Source organism: Eschrichtius robustus, chromosome 3 (genome assembly GCF_028021215.1).
Source record: "Eschrichtius robustus isolate mEscRob2 chromosome 3, mEscRob2.pri, whole genome shotgun sequence".
Classification (NCBI taxonomy): domain Eukaryota; kingdom Metazoa; phylum Chordata; class Mammalia; order Artiodactyla; family Eschrichtiidae; genus Eschrichtius; species Eschrichtius robustus.
In genome coordinates this window covers 133,418,505-133,422,670 of record NC_090826.1, presented here as the reverse complement: position 1 = coordinate 133,422,670, position 4,166 = coordinate 133,418,505, and the positions used below count along the sequence as shown (strand labels likewise).

At 43.3% G+C, this 4,166-nt stretch overlaps 1 pseudogene; it reads left to right on the top strand.

Annotated features, from left to right (window-relative positions):
* The first annotated feature begins 710 nt into the window (after positions 1–710).
* LOC137761462 (small ribosomal subunit protein uS2-like) lies at positions 711–1,598 on the top strand (annotated as a pseudogene).
* The last annotated feature ends 2,568 nt before the right edge of the window (positions 1,599–4,166 follow it).

Below are 4,166 nucleotides of genomic sequence, written 5' to 3'. Positions count from 1 at the left end.
GCCTGTGTCTGGAGCTCATTTAGGTAGTGCTCTTAATCCCCTCTCCTCGCGCACCCCAAAACAAAGAGGCAAGAAAAAGTCTCTCGCCTCTTTGGCAGCTCCAGACCTTTTCCTGGACACACTCCCAGCTAGCTGTGGCACACTAGCCCCCTTCAGGCTGTGTTCACACAGCCAACCCCAGTCCTCTCCCTGGGATCTAACCTCCAAAGCCAGAGCCTCAGCTCCCAGCTCCCACCGGTCCCGTCATTTGAGCAGACAAGCCACTCGGGCTGGTGAGAGCTTGCAGGCACCGATCCTCCCTGCAGGACTCTCTCTGCTTTGCCCTCCGCTCCCCTGTGGCTGCACTCCCCTCCGTGGCTCTGAAGCTTCCCCCCCTCCGCCACCCGCAGTCTCCACCCACAAAGGTGCTTCCTAGTGTGTGGAAACCTTTCCTCCTTCACAGCTCCCTCCCACTGGTGCAGGTCCCATCCCTATTCTTTTGTCTCTGTTTTTCTTTTTTCTTGTGCCCTACCCAGGTACGTGGGGAGTTTCTTGCCTTTTGGGAGGTCTGAGGTCTTCTGCCAGCTTTCAGTAGGTGTTCTGTAGGGGTTGTTCCACATATAGATGTATTTCTGATGTATTTCTGTGAAGGAAGTTTATCTCCACGTCTTACTCTTCCGCCATCTTGAAGCTCTAGCCCTCCCATCGTAACTCAAAGGGAAACTTCCACAATGTCTGGAGCCCTTGATGTCCTGCAAATGAAGGAGGAGGATGTCTTCAAATTCCTTGCAGCAGGAACCCACTTAGGTGGCAGCAACCTTGACTTCCAAATGGAATAGTACATCTACAAAAGGAAAAGTGATGGCATCTACATCATAAATCTGAAGAGAACCTGGGAGAAGCTTCTGTTGGTAGCTCGTCCCATTATTGCCATTGAAAACCCAGCTGATGTCAGTGTCATACCCTCCAGGAATACTGGCCAGCGAGCTGTGCTGAAGTTTGCTGCTGCCACTGGAGCTACTCCTATTGCAGGCCACTTCACTCCTGGAACCTTCACTGACCAGATCCAGGCAGCCTTCAGGGAGCCAAGACTTCTGGTGGTTACTGATCCCAGAGCTGACCACCAGCCTCTCACAGAGGCCTCTTATGTTAACCTGCCTACTATTGCTTTGTGTAACACAGACTCTCCTCTGTATTATGTGGACATTGCCATCCCATGCAACAAGAAGGGAGCCCACTCAGTGGGTCTGATGTGGTGAATGCTCGCCCAGGATGTTCTACGCATGCGCGACACCATCTCCCGTGAACAACCATGGGAGGTCGTGCCTGATCTCTGCTTCTACAGAGATCCTGAAGAGATTGAAAAGGAAGAGCAGGTGACAGCCAAGAAAGCTGTGACCAAGGAGGAATTTCAGAGTGAATGGTCTGTTCCCGATCCTGAGCTCACTGCTTCTCAGCCTGAGGTGGCAGACTGGTCCGAATGTGTGCAGGTGCCCTCTGTGCCTATTCAGCCGTTCCCCACTGAAGACTGGAGTGCTCAGCCTGCCACTGAAGACTGGTCTGCAGCTCCCACTGCTCAGGCCACTGAATGGGTAGGAACAACCAGTGAGTCATCTTAAGCTGTTCTTCCACACTCTTAAAATGGAAATAGGTTGACGGAAGATAAACAGTTTCTTAAATACAATAACAATAAGTCTACATATAACAATAAGTCTACAAATAACAAATGCTGGAGAGGATGCAGAGAAAAGGGAACCCTCCTACACTGTTGGTAGGAATGTAAGTTGGTGCGGCCACTGTGGAAAACAGTATGGAGGTTCCTCAGAAAACTAAAAATAGAATTACCAATATGATCAAGCAATCCCACTCCTGGGCAAATATCCAGACAAAACTATAATTCAAAAAGATACATGCACCGCTATTTCATAGCAGCACTATTCACAATAGCCAAGACATGGAAACAACCTAACTGTCCGTCAACAGATGAATGGATAAAGAAGATGTGGTATATATATGCAATGGAATACTACTCAACCATAAAAATGAACAAAATAATGCCATTCGCAGCAACATGGATGCAACTAGAGATTATCATACAAAGTGAAGTAAGTCAGAAAGAGAACGATAAATACCATATGATATCATTTATAAGTGGAATGTAAAATATGACACAAGTGAACCTATCTACAAAACAGAAACAAACTCACGGACATAGAGAACAGACTGGTGGTTGCCAAGTGGGAGGAGGTTGGGATAGGGATGAAGTGGGAGGTTGAGGTTAGCAGATTAAGCTTTTATATATAGAACGGATAAACAACAAGGTCCTACCGTATAGCACAGGGAACTATATTCCATATCTTATGATAAACCATAATGGAAAAGAGTATTTTAAGAAAAGAATGTATATATATGTATAACTGAACTACTTTTCTGTACAGTAGTAATTAACACAACATTATAAACAACTATAATTCAATAAAAAAGAAAAGAAAAGAAAAGAAAAAAGAAATGCAACTAGATGCACACCAAACATAAAAGAATGTTCTCAGCAGGAATGATGACCAAAAACTGGGAAAGATCCAAATTTCCATCAAAAGTAGAATGGATAGGGACTTCCCTGGCAGTCCAGTGGTTAAGACTCTGCGCTTCCAATGCAAGGGGCACGGGTTCGATCCCTGGTTGGGGAACTAAGATCCCACATGCTGCATGGCATGGCCAAAAAAATTAACATTTAAAATAAAAGAAAAGTAGAATGGATAAATCCTTATGTATTTATACAATGTAATACCATATGACAGTGATAATCAGGGAACTACAGCCACATGCAACAGCTATGAATGATTGTCATTGAGTGAAAGAAGCTACCACGAAAGAGTACATGTTGTAGAAATTCATTTATAAAAACTCCAAAAATTAGGAAAAATAATATTTAGTGATAGGATTCTGGTTCCCTTTGGGTATTGGAGGTTGTGGCTGGGAAAGGACATTATGGGGGATTCTTGAGTTCTGGTGATGCTTTACTTCTTCATCTGGGCAGTTACACCCATGTGTTCACTTTGAGAAAATTCATGGTAATAAACACTTAGAATTTTTTAAATAAATAAAATACCACTTCCAAAAAGGTGTCAACCCCATGATGAAGGTTAGCTCTTCTTGTTTTATACTTCTGTATATCGCATATGCTGTCCCTATATAATCTATTTTATGACCCTCTTCACACTCATAGTCACTTGTTCAATATTTTTCTTAAGCTCTGTAAGGGTATAGAGTTTATGCCCCAACACCTAGCACAGTGCCCACAAAGGTAGATAGTTAATAAATATTTTTTGCATGATTAAATGAATCTCAATGACACCTTGCACTAAGGTGAATTTTAAATATGCCTGCTCACTCTTCTGAGTTGATCTCAAACTTTTCTGCTTGCTTGAAAGAGTACATTCCTCCACGCTAATCTCCTGAGAGCACAACCATTTTTTCCCTCCAAGTGTGATTTCCCTGTCATGTACATTCATGGCACCACATAAATATTAAAAGCATGATCAAATGTTCCGCAGTTGGAATATGTTGAGTGAATGACTCAGTGAGAAGTGTCCTTCTGTTGTGTGATTAAACAAGACACATAATATTACATGTTGTCAGAACAGGATGAAGTCAACATAATCTAGATTAATGTGGATGTTACTGGCTTGTCCATGTCCAGAATGGATGGGGAATCTGGCATTGCCCCGGCCAATGGAAAAAAACTTAGACAAGTTCTGAAGCTAATATTTTTTGATCTTTCCATACCCTGAGCAGCATTTCTTCGCTACTGTGGATTGGGGAGAAGGTAGGATTATTCAGAACACATGGAGCACTTGGGGAAAGAGAACACAAAACACTTAAAACTCGACTCTGATAAACATAAAACTTGTGTCCTGCCAAGTTCAAATGCAGTTTTTCCAAGATACAAATTTCATGGATAAGTTCAGGGAACCAAAGGGACATTTGATCAGTTGGCAACTGAGCTGAAGCTGGTTCAGGATCCAAATTCTTTCCTCACATCTTCACATCCAACCCCTCCCCCCACTCCACTACTACTTGGGTATCCCATGGTGTCAAATTTAGCCTTCAGATTCTTTCACACAGGCTGTCTTTACAGGCCTTAATGAGGAGAGGAAAAAATGACAGAAAACAAAGAAACACATGAG